General features: G+C 36.7%; 1 non-coding gene across 1 annotated transcript; it reads right to left on the bottom strand.

The window, feature by feature from the left end:
• Positions 1–13,511: 13,511 nt before the first annotated feature.
• Positions 13,512–13,619, bottom strand: LOC122274819. Its single transcript, XR_006228363.1, has one exon. It is a non-coding gene; the product is annotated as a small nucleolar RNA R71 (small nucleolar RNA).
• Positions 13,620–15,422: the final 1,803 nt, after the last annotated feature.

Here is a 15,422-nt window from a genome sequence, read left to right on the forward strand (position 1 = left end):
CTTGCTAAGGAGAGGTGTGTTGCAGCTAGCAAGGTCATCCTCTAGTTTGCGTACCAAACTGAGAGGGAGGTTAGATGGCTGAGGAACTGGTGGAAAAGTGGGGGAAACTCAAGCTAACTTAGGTAAAACAGAGGAAGGTATAGCTAGAGTTCGAAGGAGATGTAGTGCTCGTAAGGCGAGGAAAAATGAGTTTAGTTGGTCTTATAGTTGTGGAGAAGTTGATCAACAAAGATGCTTTCAAGACCACCATGATAAAGGTCTAACGGCCAAGTGGAGGTATCCATTTCAAGCATATCGATGAGTGGGTGACAACCTCTTCCTAATAGAGTTCACCAAGGTCCAGGATATGGAGAGGGTAAAACAGGGCAAACCGTGGACCTTTGATAGAAATCTGGTTAGCTTAAAGGAATATGATGGGATGATATCAACCAGTGATATTGCCTTTGAGAAGGAACCGATGTGCTCCATAATCTTCCTATGGGAGGGATGACAAGGGATGTTGGGAAGAAAATAGGGAGTATGATAGGGGAGGTACTAGAGGTTGACGTTGATGAGGAAGGTATTGGTTGGGGTCCTTACTTAAGAGTTTAGATCAACATTAGCATCACAAAACCTCTCAGGCATGGTATTGGTTGAAGAAAATAGGGAGTATGATGGGGAGGTACTAGAGGTTGACGTTGATGAGGAAGGTATTGGTTGGGGTCCTTACTTAAGAGTTCAGATCAACATTAGCATCACAAAACCTCTCAGCCATGGTATTCTCAATTCGATTAATGGCAAAAGTTATTGGATCTCTTTCCAATATGAACGGTTGCCAAACTTTTGTTTTAGCTGTGGTGCCATTTGACCTAAAGCTGCTGGATGCTTAAAAGTAGCAGATATGAAATCAATGCATGGCCACAATCAAGCCAAGTATGGGGTCTAGTTATGTGCCTCTAACCATAAGGAGATGAGCAAGACCAAATTTGGTGAAAAGGTTAGCCATGTCCACTATCATGGTACAATCCCAACTCACAAGGTTTACTTCAGTGGGCAAAAATGCACAGAGCTCAACTATGCCTGAAGTAGTGGTGGAATCCTAGGGGGAGCCCATTCATCGAGGAGAGGGCCATGTAATTTTCCATGCTAGAGACTAGGAGGGACCATTGAGCCAAGAGCCAGGTATAAACCTGAGACCCTTTTTTCAAGCCCTACATAGGGGGAGGGAGCTGCACTAGGTTGGGTATAGGGGATTATTTAAGAGACACTCATGGGGAGTTAGTGGAAACTACTATAGAGGGATCAGACAAGGACGAACCTCCCTCAAAACAGAATGGAGGAGAAGAAGGGGTACCTGCAACACAAAACAAAATGGAGGGTTAGGACAAGGATTTGACATTAGCGGAGGTTGACATGAACTATGTGATGACAGATCAACCCAAGAAATGGAGAAGAAGGGCACGTGCTATTATCTCATTAACAGGTGATAAGGCTGGTAGCAATACTGAAAACATACCTGATCCAGTAGCTCTTAGAATTTTGACTAGGACAATTTCCAAACGCAAAGTAGCAAACCAACGAGTTTTGAAGAAAAGAGGCAAAAGAAAGTTGAATTTGGAAGATGAAAGTTTGATGGATATGGCAGGAGTTGGTTTCCAACCCTGCTAGTTAAGATGAATCTCCTCAGCTGGAATTGCCTAGGGCTTGGGCGGATAGTTTGAATCCTTAACTTCATTGTTAAGAATAAGCACCCAAACTTGATCTTGCTTATGGAGACCAAGTGTTCAAAAGATCGAATTGAAGCTATTAAAAGGACTCTTAGGTATGAAAAGTTCTTGGTAGTTGATAGCAAAGGGAGAAGTGGAGGCTTGGCCATGCTTTGGAAAGATGATATTGATGTCCAATTGTCTACTTATTCTCAATGGCCTATTAGTGTACTAATAAAAGACAAAAGGAGAGGGACACCAATGGATGCTCACTGGGTTTTATGGACACCCAGTAACTTCAAAGAGGTCACAAAGTTGGGAGCTACTGAAGGAATTGCAGCCTACATCACCAATGGCATGGGTGTGTATTGGAGATTTCAATGAAATTATAAGTCAGGATGAAAAAGTAGGGACTGTCACTAGACCATACAAGCAATTGGAGGCTTTTCGTGAGGCCATAGACACCTGTTCCTTATCCTCTATTTACACTAAAGGTAAAAAATGTACATGGTCAAACATAAGGTGGGGCAGAAGATTCACAAAGGAAAAGCTTGATAGGGGTTTGGCCAATTCATAATGGAAACTCAAATTTCCTAATGCCACTTGTTATGTTTTACCTGCCATAAAATCTGACCACTCCCTTCTCAATTTGCACTTGGTTAACAATTCTTTTGAATGCAGAAGGAAAAAGGCCCATTTTCGATATGAGGCAGCCTGGTCCCTTAAGTCAGAATGCTCAAATATTATACAAGCTTTCCAGTCGAGGATAATAGATGGTAATGATGCAAGCTCCACCATAAGATCCAAACTTTCTCAATGTTCTTCTGATCTGAAGCGATGGATAACAGACTTGAAAAAAGAGGAAGCTAGTGCACCCAGACAGAAGATGGAAAGGACAGCAGAATTATAAGTAGTTGATAAAGGAGACCAGAATCAACCATTCTAGCACATACAGCAAGAGGTGGAACAAGCCTTGGAAGAGGAGGATTTAAAATGGAGACAGAGGGCAAAACAACATTGGCTACTACATGGAGATAGAAACACTCAGTTCTATCACATGCATGCAAACCAGAGGAGGAAAACCAATACAATTTCCCATATCTTGGACCATAATGGAATGCCAATATCAGATGTGGAACAAATAGCTGTTGCTTTTTCAACTTATTATTCTCAACTGTTCTCCACATCAAGCCCTTCTAATTTCCAAGAATGCTTGCAAGGAATGGAAGCTAAAGTCACTACTGGTATGAACAACAAATTATTTGCAAGATTTATAGAAAAGGAAGTGAAGGAGGCTATGTTCTAGATGAATCCTCTCAGATCTCCAGGGCCAGGTGGGTTTCCAACCCACTTCTACCAAGCCCATTGGGATAACATAGGCAAGGAAGTGTGTAACTTTGTTCTTTCAGTTCTAAACTAGGGAGGCTCATTAAAAAGTTTCGATGATACCTATATTACACTTATCCCCAAAGTTAAGGATCCAAAAAAAGATACTGAATTTAGACCAATTAGCTTATGCAATGTAAGCTACAAGATTGTTACTCATGTTTTGGCTAATAGACTCAAGCTCATCCTTCCTAAAATAATCTCCAAGAACTAAAGTGCTTTTATCCCCGGGAGATTTATAACTGACAATGTTTTGGTTGCCTATGAGACACTCCACTCAATGAATTCAAGAATGCAATGCAGAACTGGTTATATGGCACTCAAGTTAGACATGAGTAAGGCCTATGATCGAGTGGAATGAGATTTTCTTAAATCAATTATGGAAAAATTGGGGTTTGAACAAAGATGGATCAACCTTATCCTAAATTGCATCACCTCAGTTTCTTACTTGATTCTACTAAATAGAGCAGCAACAACACCAATCATTCCAACAAGAGGCCTTAGACAAGGAGATCCCCTATCTCCCTATTTGTTTCTCATATATGCTGAAGCACTAATCTGCTTGTTGTACCAAGCTGAAGCTCGAGGTAGCATAACCAGTATACCAATTGGATCAGATCCAATTCGAGTCAATCATCTATTTTTAACAGATGATAGCCTCCTATTTTGCAAAACCAACTCACTTGAATGGAGTAGGATGATATACCTGCTAGAAATCTATGAGAAGGCCTCTGGAAAAATGGTAAACAAAGACAAAACTACCATTTTCTTCAGCAGGAATACTCCTACTAAGGTGTAGAAAATCATCTTGAGTATTGTAGGTGTCAAAGCCTCAAGATCCTTTGAAAAATATTTGGGATTACTTGCTATGATAGGTAGATCCAAAGTAGCAGCCTTCCACTCACTCATAGATAGAACATGGCATAGGATCACAAACTGGAAGACAAAGTGGCTTTCTGCAGCAGGGAAGGAAGTGCTTCTGAAGGCAGTTCTCCAAGCTATTCCAACATATTCCATGGGGATTTTTCTATTGTCCATCTCTATCTCAAAAAGGCTTAACCAGTTGATGAGAAAGTTCTAGTAGAGTTTCAATGAGGACCACTCTAAAACACATTGGCTTAAGTGGGAGAAACTGACTAAAGGGAAGGATCAAGGGGGTCCAGGACTTAGAGACCTTAGGAGCTTCAACCTAGCTTTGCTTACAAAACAAAGCTGGCGCATCATTCAGAAAGCTCCATTATTGCCCAAATTCTCAAACAAAAATACTTCCCTCATAAGGATTTTCTAGCAGTAGACTTGGGACAGGGCCCTTCTTATACATGGAGAAGTATCATCAGTGGGCAAAAGCTGATAAAGGAAGGTTTAATTTGGAGGATTGGCAATGGTAAGCAGGTTAACATCTGGGAAGACAAATGGATCCCAAGGCCAAACACCTATTTCATTCAATCGGTAAGAGATGTTTTTGGGTTTTAGTGGCTAATCTTATTGACCAAGATTTGAAAAGGTGGAAGGAACTAGTTTTGGAAGCTCTATTCTCACCCTTGGAAATATAGTTGATTAAATCCATGCCTATTAGCCTAGGAGGAAGAGAGGACAAACTGGTTTGGAGATGTACAAAAAACAGCCAGTTTTCAGTCAGGAGTGCTTACTACTTGCATAGAGAAGGGTTGGCTTGAGACCAGGGGGCCATCTAACCACAATCCACAACCTGACCAGTGGAAAATACTAGGGAAACTCCAAGTGCCCACAACAATAAGAATGTTTGTGTGGAGGGCTTGCACCAATGCCTTACCAACCATGTCCAATCTCATGCAAAGGAAAATAGTGATAGATAGTAGCTGCCCTATATACAAGACTGAAATAGAGACATCAGGCCATGTCTTATGGGGATGTGAAGCTGCAAAGGACGTATGGAGACAAGGGTGTAGGAAAGTTAAAAAATGAGCCTGCACTGGCCAAAATTCCTAGGTGCTTGGAATTATCTTGTTACTCACCTAAACCAGGAAGAGCTAATGGAGGTGGCCATGGTCACTCGACTGTTATGGTATAGGAGGAATGAATTTGTACATGGTAAAGGTTTTATGGAGCCAAATATGCTACTTGAGAGAGCTAGACAGGAGGTAGTAGCATATGGTACACTCTAGAACAGAAAGGATCAGAGCAAAACAAGAGGGAGTGACAATTCCAGGGTTGCTTGGATTAGACCCTTACCAAGAACCTATAAGGTAAATTGGGATGTAGCAATCAATGGAAGAGAAGGAATGATTGGAATTGGTATCATCCTGAGAGATAGTAATGGCCAGATCATTGGTACTATCCAAGCTAAAAGGAAGTTACAAGTTGATACTTTCACATGTGAAGCTTATGCAATGCTGATGAGTGCCATATTTTGCAAGGATATTGGAATCACCAAGCTTATCATTGAAGGTGATGCACTACAGGTTATAAATATTTTCAAGGGATTAACAATCGACTGGAGTTATGGAGGTCTAATTCTAGAGGAAGCTAAAAGACTACTGGATCAATATGCTGAGTGGTCAGGTATCCACACTAAACGTGAAGGCAACAAAGCAGCACATGTACTACCACAAAATGCACTCCTTATCTCAGAAGATCTGTTTGTACTTGAAGAGATCCCTTCCTATGTGCAATGAATAGTAAGGGATGAGATGTTGTAATCATGTGGTTGAGAAATAGAAGGAAGAATGGCTGTCACAGAGTTATATGTAGCAGATTAACGTGCTATCCTGAGAAGAGGTGAAGCAATTGATGAAAAGAGGATCTTAATGGTCTCTCTAGTATGTATATTGAAAGGCCAAGGTGATGGTTCACAAACCCGATAGCTAGAATAGCTTTGAATGTCCAGGATGTCAATGTTTGGTGTGATGATATTCCTGTTTCCTATTATACAACCTGTTTGGGTTGATAACAGTGTAATGTTTGTTGTTTAATGAGAAGTTCTGATGTTAAAAAAAAAAAACACACACACACACACACACAATGGATAAGGTACCCTATTCTTTATAAAAAATATTTATTATCTCGACTTTATGATGCTACTATATTTTCAAAATGTGATATGAAAAGTGGATTTTAGCAAATTAAAATTGCTAAAATAGATAGATACAAAACGGTATTTACAGTTCCATTTGGACATTATGAACGGAATGTTATGTTATTTGGATTAAAAAATTTTCCTAGTGCATTTCAAAATATTATGAATGAAATATTTACTCAACTCACTTTTCAATAGTTTACATAGATGATGTATTAATCTTTTCTTCATCTATTGAACAACATTGAAAACATTTAAATACTTTTATTCAAATTATTAAACAAAATGAAACTATTACACCAATTAGTAGAGCAATAGAATTTGTTAATAAATTTCCTAATGAAATAAAAGATAAGCAACAATTACAAAGATTTCTAGGAAGTTTGATTTATGTGGCATATTTTTATCAATCTCTCAGACCATTATGCAAACCGTTATTTAAAATATCAAAAAAGAATCCATCACCATGGACAGAAAATCATACAAATATTATAAAACAAATAAAGGCTTATGTTAAGAAATTATTATGTTTAGGACTTCCATCTCCTCATACTTTTAAAATAGTTAAAACAAATATTTCTGATCTTGGTTACGGATGAATTATGAAACAAAGATTATCTGATAATTTTGAACAAATTATTAGATTTCATTTAGGATGTTGGAATCATGCTCAAAAGAATTATAGTACTATTAAAAAAGAGATTTTAGCTATCATATTATGTATTTCCAAATTTTAAGATGATTTGTTGAATCAGAAGCTTTTACTTAGAATAGATTGTAAATCAGCCAATGAAGTTTTGATTGAAGATGTGAAAAACCTAGTTGCTAAACAAATATTTTCTAGATGGTAAGCTATATTAAGTATTTTTAAGCTATCAAGTATTTTTTATTTTGATATTGAATATATTAAAGGAGAATCTAATTCTCTTTCTGATTTTCTATCTCAAGAATTCTTATAGGGACAATAATGTCATCCTCTAGTTTAGAATAAAGTCTAAATCCCCTTATGTTAGGCCACCATCTCATTCTTATCGTTCACCCTATCTTTTTGCCACTCCAAAACTATACACAGTATTGGGGACATTATCCCAAAATATTAGGCCATCTTACAATCAATTTTTACCATTAACTCCTCAGAAATTACCAACATATTCTAAAGTTGTTTCTCCTTTCTCCTTTTATCAAATTATTAATCCTCCACCATTATATCAGCCTTCTACAACCCCTATTATCATTAAAACCCACCAGGATCCAGTCTTTCCTATTGAGTGTGAATTCTAGCACCTTTATGATCTTCAAAAATTACTTGATGCATTTATCTTACTAGATTGACATTATGTTTCACAAAACATTAAGAAAATCCAAAATTTTTATGAATTCATATTAGTAGACATAGACTTCATTATTATCTTTGAGATTCCTTGTTCTCTCCAAACTCAACATTCTCCACCTTCATCTCCAATTATTGTCTTCCACCAAGTTACTATTAAGCAAGTTCTTACCTTGGAACAATGGGGAAAAAACCCCTATTTAATAAGAAGATTTTCTCAGCCATATGATTTACCTTATTTTGATTATTATGATTATTAGCAGGCATGGACAAAAATTTTCTTGAGACAAAACAAAAATTCGCGCTATTCTTGGTTTCTTCATTTTGATAAATTATAGGAAATTAAGACACTCCCGCAATAGTTTCTACTATGGTGGGATCATTTTGGACCAGAAACCCTTCTTATTCCCATTCCTCTCCAAGAAAGTCTCTAGGTTTTTACATTACAAAATGATTATCCACCCTTCTTAACATACTGTTCACCACTTCTTCGTTTCTTCCTTAAAACAAAATTAAATTGGATTATGAAGTGGAAATATGTTATTAAACCTCATCCCTCTCTAAAAAATATTATGTTTTTGGCCCACCAAATTTCTATCAAATGGTGGAAAAAATATAATTATAATCATGTTGTAAAAATGTTTTCAAAAATTATCAAAACTCTTGAAGTGCTAGTCTAAAGGAGTAGATTTCAGGCTCAATTAGCATCAATTACTAGCAAAAAAGACTTGAAAAATTAGCAGAGGCAATGTCACAAGTTTCATACATTGACGATGAAGATTCACAACATCAAGTCAGATTATCACCACTACAGCAAGCAGTAGCGTCAGCAGCAGCTTCATCACCAGTCCATCAGGCCTTTCCTTCTCAACAAGGCTTTCATTCTCAAGACAACTCACCCTGTTATCCACCACATCTGATGGATTCCCAAGATCTGTTTGATCTTGGCTAACGGTGGTTGTCGTGGTTTAGTGGTGTTGAAGCTTGGTGCAATAGAGGGAAGAGAAAGCTCCGGCCAACGGCTTGCCGTGGGAAAGAAACGAATTATGATGGTGTTTAGGATGGGCACCAAGTGCATGCTTATTGAAGCTAATGCGTAATGGAGCTGATGCAGTTTTTCAATAAAATCTATTAATAACATAGTTTGTTATAGTTAGACTATGCTGTTAATTGGCCTATCTTGGAACATGTTTTGATTAATGCTATGTTATTTACAAGGTGTCTATATAAACCTGTACCCTTGGAAGTGTAATGGGTAGAACATTAAGAATCAATCAAACAGGTCGTTGATTGAAGTTTCTCCTTACAATTTTCTGTTTTTCTAATTGCTTTCTAACAATTGGCATTATAGCTACTTCGATATGTGAAGGGTGTTAAGACTGCTCTTCGTACTTAGCGGTGGGAATTATGATGATTGGAGTTTCAAGATGAAGACTCTCTTCCTGTCACTTGATCTTTGGGATGTTGTTGAAAGTGGAGTCTTTGCTCTAGCGGAAGGAACTTCATAATCAACCCAAAACAAGATAGACAAGCAAAGAGATGCTAAAAATTTGTTTACTCTACAATAAGCTGTTAGTGAAGCAATCTTTCCAAGACTGATGAGAGCAACAACTTCAAACCAGGCTTGGGAGATTCTGCAGCAAGAGTTTCAAGGAAATCTTAAAGTAGTTAAGACAATCAAGCTTCAAGGTTTGAGAAGAGGAGTTGAAAATCTCAAAATGAAAGAATCTGAGAATGCAAAAGATTATTGTTCTAGACTGAGATTATAAATCAGATGCGTGCTTATGGAGAAGAGGTACCTGACTAAAGAATAGTCTAATGACTCTATGGTCCCAAAGTAGATGAGGAATCTTTAGTGACATCACCATCATCCTACACCTCCTGTGTACGATAGAAGAATGTATCTTCCTCTAAGTCATAGTACACATTCACTTGTTTTCCAAACTCCCTCTAGTGTTCAATCAACACATCCTCTATCTCTGGAGATCCCTTCTCGTGGTATCTTTCATGGTAAACGGACGAGTCAGATAACTCTGATGTATCCATGTAAGAGTTAACATGATAAAGTCTTTTTTGGTTTGCTTGGCATAGTTTAGCTGCTCAACTGGACTTAGGTTGGTTGTGTGTGGTGTGGTTGGTCGAGCTACTTCCTTCCTCTTGGCATCTAAGCCAACGGGTCCAGGTCTCACTAATCCAAGTAGCAGGTCTAATGGTGCCTGGTACTCATCATGGGGCAATGCTCTCCTAGTCCTAATATTACCTTGTCCATTGTGACCCAAAACCTGAGTCCTGTGATACTCTAATTTATCTCTTTGAGTCCAATAAGATTCAACCATATTGTTCAACCTCCTCATTCTATGCTCTTCTCTCTATCTCCATACCTGCCTATGAGTTAGAATAGATCATTGTGCCACTCTCTTGCTTCAAGCCATGTCGATACTGGAAATAATAAATGGGGGGACCAAATTATACATATGAAAATAAATGGATGCCATAAGTGCATGCATGGATGCAAAAGCTGTGATGTGATGTGATGTCAAACTAGTTACAACCCAAACAAGTAAGGGTAGTTGGTTTTCATTTTATCCTTCTTCTCCTAACTGGCTTCTTCAATGTCATGATTTCGTCAAAGCACATTCACCAATGGAATTTTACAATTTCCAAGTTTCTTTTCTTTCCAATCCAAAATTGAACAGGAACTTCCTCATATGTCAAGTTGGGTTGTAATGAAATGTCCTCCAGATCTTTAGGGAGAAAATCATGGTTGCTAACTCCAAGTCATGGGTAGGATAATTTTACTTGTAGTTCTTAAGTTGTAGGGAAGTGTAAACGACAACGCATTCATGTTGCATGAGCACACATCCAAGTCCTGATTTAGATGCTTAGTTGCATACCATATAAGGCTTATGTAGTTTTTGCAATGCTAGAACTGGTGCGGTTGTCAACCTTTTATTCAACACTAGACAACTTTTCTCACATCTCTCACCTAGACATAATTGGCATTCTTCTTTGTTAGGATGGCGAGCGGTCTTGATAATTTAGAGAAACCCTCTAAAAACCTTTGGTAATAACCAACTAATCCTAAGAATCTTCAAATCTCGTGTATATTGTAGGAAGTCATCTATTCACTATCACTTCAATCTTACTAGAATCAACCACTACTCCTTTACTCAAAATCAAATGCCATAAAATTTCACTTCCTTGATTCAAAATTCAAACTTGCTGAACTTAGGGTACAACTTATGTTGCATATGTTCCTCTATCTGAACCTTCAACTCCTTTGATTCTAATGGGGCCATATGGTATGGCGCATTATAAATGGGGGGTTGTGGCAAGTTCCAATTCTATAATGAACTATGTTTCCTTATTGGGAGGTAAATCTGGTAGGTTGTCTGTGAAAACCTTAGGAAAATCCTCAACTATAGGTATCCTCTGAATCTCCTTATTCTTGCTGGAATCTTCAACTATCAAAGCCAGACAAGCTACAACACCATTAACGATAAAATTTATAACTTGCAAAGTTGAGGTCAAAAGGAGGAATAACCTTTACAGTTGTTCCCATATAATGGATCCTACCAATTTCAGGTGAGACAAACACAACAATCTCTTTCCTCCAACAGTCTATCTTGGCATAGTGTTTGAATAACGAATCCATTCCTAATATCAAATCAAACCACAATCGACTGTCTGCGTCCAGAATACTTCCATCTAGATATAAAGGGGCAATTTCTAATTACTCAGGTACATGTGACTACCATCGGGAATCATAACTACTACTATTTGAGGTAGTGATTCTATCGGTAGGTTAAACATTCGTGCAAACTCTGTTGACATGAAAGACCTCATTGTGCTAGAGTCAAATAAGGCACATGCTGTATATCTGTATAGCATGATATTACCTAGAGCACGCAATCATGAACTACCTTATACCTAGCTGCTAAATTAAAAGTGCTAGTTTCTTTAAGAGATAAAAAAAAAAAAAAAACCAAAAACCAAAAGAGAGGTGCTAAGGAAAAATACCAGTAATGACTTCCGTTTCTTCTACTCCTGGAGCTTCCTCATCTATTTCATTGAGGGTAATGGTGTAGACGCGGTGATGAGTGCACGAAAGTGCATTCTAAATACCATATTATTGGATCAAAATGCTAAAATGTAAATAGAAATTATAGAAATTAATATATATTCTTGAATTGAGTTTCTATTTACGTTGGGGTACTTCTAAGCATTTTTTTACGTTTAACTTCAGAGTTTATAAAACAGCAAGTCAAAGCCCAGCCAAATTCAAAAAGGAATTTTATGAGGATTCAGAGCAATTTGGATCAACAAAAAAAATCACAAAAAAAAAAAAAAAATACAAAAATTGCAAGAAGTCCAATTCCAAAATTTGCTAGGAGACAGCCTGGACATACTTTAGTATTTTGAACGTAACTTTCTAATCACATATTGGATTGATGCGATTCTTGATGCTTTAGTCCTGAAGCACTTACATGGCTGCCAAGATTAGTCCTAAAATTTAGGCGATTTTTTTCCGTAGGAATTATGAAGACATTAGGGTTTCTTTCATACCCTATATAAGCATATGATTAGCACGAAATATGAGAAGAGGAGAGGCACAAGAGGTAGATTTGAAGAGAGGAGAAAATCACTTTCATGCCACCTTTTGCTTTATTTTTCTCTGGAGATTTTTGTTGTCCATTATATTTATGGTAGCTAAATTCTCAAGTAGGGTTATGGATGAACTTGTACATTAGATGATATTTTTAATTTATATATTTTATTTTAAATTGCTAAAACTTTTTTATTTTATCATTCTCAATTCATTATTGATGTTTTCTTCTTCGAATAATCATGAAATTTATTCTATTTATGGATTCAGTCATGCTTTTTCTTTTGAATTAATTGGTTTTTTGATTATTTTGGATCAATTATTTATCTGTATTGATTTAGTTTTTTGATGCAATATTGCTCCCTGATTATATTGCCGTCGTTAGATTTTCTCAATAGAGATAATAATTTACGTATTTTAAAAGTGGTGAATGATTTTTCAAAGGATTACATTTGGTTTAATTTTGGTTTATAAATCTATACCTTCCACTTGGAAATTTCGGGAATTGAGTTTCCAATTGAGTTATTCAATGAATTAAGAATAACTAAAATATCGGATTTGTTTAAGGGATTTTCAACGCTATACTATTCTTCAATTTGATTACTTCTTCCGTTAGTAACTTTAGTTCACTTTAATTTGTATTTAAAATTAATCTTTGTTCTCCATTAACCATTTAATATTTTTTTTCAATTTCTTTGTTGCTTCTACTATTCTTTTAATTTGTCTCTCTATGGAATAGATATCCCAAAGTTGTGCTACAACTACCACATTATTCTTTAGGCGTAATCAAATTTTGGCACCGTTGCTGGAGAGATGGTAGAAGAATTGCTAGATTGTTTTTCTTTTCAGCAATTTGTAAAGGCAACTTCATTCCTTCTTTTAGCTTACTTCATCTTATTTTATTTTCTTTTTCTTTTTGTAGTTTTTTTGGGTGTTGCGTTTTTCTCTACTTTGCATGCTCAGGTATAAAGACACATTGGGTCGGTTTGATTGTAGACATGTGTTGGAGTCAGAGTCAGAGTCTAAACTTTCTAATCATTTGTTTGATAATTCTTTTAATTCTGAGTAAATGAGTGAATACGGAGATCAACCCACTAGGACCCTACAGGATTACCTCTACCCTACACGCACAACCACACCATCATGCATCATGTTTCCAACTAATACTCGCCAACTAGATTTTAAAACAAGCATGATATAGTTATTCCCTACTTTTCATGGCTTGAAAAAAGAAAATCCATATTTGCACATTAGGGAGTTTGAGAAAGTAGTTGCAACTTTTCATAGTCAAAATGCAACTGATGACATTGTGAGACTTAAGTTCTTTCCTTTCTCTTTGAAGGATAAAGTTAAGAGTTGGCTATACTCGCTGAGATCACAGTCTATTGGGTCATGGAATGAGATGACTAGAGTATTCTTTAATAAATACTTTCTCCAACGTAAGACCAACGCTTTAAAAAGAAAAATCTCCACATTTGCACAAAAGGATAGTGAAAATTTGTATCAATCTTGGGAGAGATTTAAGGAGCTATTGAGTATGTGTCCTCACTATGGGTATGAGAGTTGGCGCTTAGTGAGCTATTTTTATAATGAACTTACACCTAAAGAGTGCCAATTTGTGGGGATGATGTGTAATGTTGAGTTCTTACAGAAAGATCTTGATGAATCCATAGAATACCTCAATGAACTTGCTGAAAAAGCTCACACTTGGATTGGACCTAGTGCTACTGATAGCACAAATAGATCACGACTTGCAAAAAACCCAAATGGTGGTGGAATTTACCATCTTAGGGAAGAGGATAACCTAAAGGCTAAGGTTAAGATGCTCACTAGGGAGCTAGATGTGTTAAAAACTAAGGATTTAAAAGTAACACACATGGCTACTCGCGTAGATTCCTTTGAATCGTGTTTTGTATGTGGCTGGGTAGATCACCTAGTTCAAGAGTACCCCACATATACTGAAATGAGGGAAATGTATGAGGAATAATGTAATGCCTTAGGTATGTACATGAAGCCTCTTGCACCTTTCTCTAATACCTACAATTCTAGGTGGCGTAATCAGCCCAATTTTAGTTAGAAATCAGAAAACCAGCAGTCTGCACAGCCACCTAGAGTTTATCCAGCACCTTATCATGCATCATCTTTTTCTAGGAACTCCGTAGAAGATACTTTACATGCTTTTATTGAAACACATGGCAAAGTTAATTAAAAGTTTGAATCTTTGATTATACAGGTTGTTGAAGAAAATAATGAGATAAAGAGTCATATATTCAAGATAATGAGCTCCTTGAGTGTAAATGAGCATGGCAAGTTTCCTTTTTAAGCTCAATCGACACCCCAAGGTCAACATATAGCACAAAGAAATTTGAAAGAGGTCAATGTCATTGTGACATGAAGTAGTAAGTCCTTACACAGCGCAACAATTGATAAGCTAGAGGATGTTGAAGAGGAACAAAGCAATGATAGTATCGAGTTTCTCAAGGAAGCTGAGGTAATTAAGAACCCAGTTAAGGTACCATTTCCTCAAGCTTTAAAATTTGGTATGCAAACTTTAAATTCTAGTAATGAAATATTGGAGAACCTCAAGTAGGTAAAGATTAACCTTCCTTTTTTGCATGTTATTAAAAATTTTCCACTTATGCAAAAGTTCTTAAAGATTTGTATACAGTTAAGAAGAAGCACCATGTTAAGAAGATAGCATTTCTGATAAAGCAAGTTAGTGCTCTAATTAAGTAGGGAATTCCTCTTAAGTATAAGGATTCTGGTTGTCTAACGATTGTATGTAGTATTAGGAATCATGAGTTTGGGCAAGCCTTGCTAGATTTAGGTGAAATTTGTTGCCTTATTCCATTTATTTGCAGCTTAGTTTAGGTGAAATTAAGCCTATTTCTATTGTGCTTCAGTTGACTGATTGTTCAGTTAAGAAATCGAGAGGAATAGTTGAGGATGTTTTGATCCAAATTGATAAGTTTTATTATCCTGTTGATTTCTTAATTTTGGACACTTAGTCAGTTGTTGAGTCTAACTCTGAGATTCCTCTCATATTAGGTAGAAATTTCCTTGCTACGACTAATGCACTTATAAATTGTAGGAATGGATTGATGAAACTATCTTTTGAAAATATGACCATAGAGGTCAACACTTTCCATATTGAGAAATAGCCAATAGATGACGAGTATCACTGAACGTACATGATTGACGCACTCATAGACAAGGGAGTTCATACAACTCATGATTTTAATCCCCTTGGATATTCCTTTGTTAATTCTGAGTTTGATGTTATTAGTGATTCATCTGATATTATTGATATTTGTGCTATTTTTTTTATAAAACTAAGGATTATGGCACACGGGCTTGGCG

This window comes from Carya illinoinensis, chromosome 8, assembly GCF_018687715.1.
Source record: "Carya illinoinensis cultivar Pawnee chromosome 8, C.illinoinensisPawnee_v1, whole genome shotgun sequence".
Lineage (NCBI taxonomy): Eukaryota > Viridiplantae > Streptophyta > Magnoliopsida > Fagales > Juglandaceae > Carya > Carya illinoinensis.